The following is a 356-nucleotide window of genomic DNA, read 5'->3' on the forward strand; positions in this document are numbered from 1 at the left end:
CTGCCAGCCCCGTTTGGCGGAAGGTGTTGAACTTCACTGAACGTGCAGAGAACGCCAACGCGCCGGACAGAGCTGGGCACGGCACTTTGGGGGAGGAAAGGACAGATGCTGATGCCAGATCCGGGTTTTGCAGCACCCCTGCTCCGACAGCCAGACCGTGCGTGTGATGCGCGTGTGTGTGTGCGGTGTGTGCCCGTGTGCGGTGTGTGCCCTTGCCGGCTGGCTCGTGCCGAAGAACCTGCTTGACTTGCTCTCGATTTTGAGGGTACTAATTTAGGGACTCGGGGCCAAAAATTCTCCTGACCCAGGTAAATCCGCTCGTTCCCTTATTCCATTCCCCGGCTCCGTAGTCCCCG

The sequence above is a fragment of the Chaetura pelagica genome, unplaced genomic scaffold, assembly GCF_000747805.2.
Source record: "Chaetura pelagica isolate M959 unplaced genomic scaffold, ChaPel_1.0 scaffold344, whole genome shotgun sequence".
Lineage (NCBI taxonomy): Eukaryota > Metazoa > Chordata > Aves > Apodiformes > Apodidae > Chaetura > Chaetura pelagica.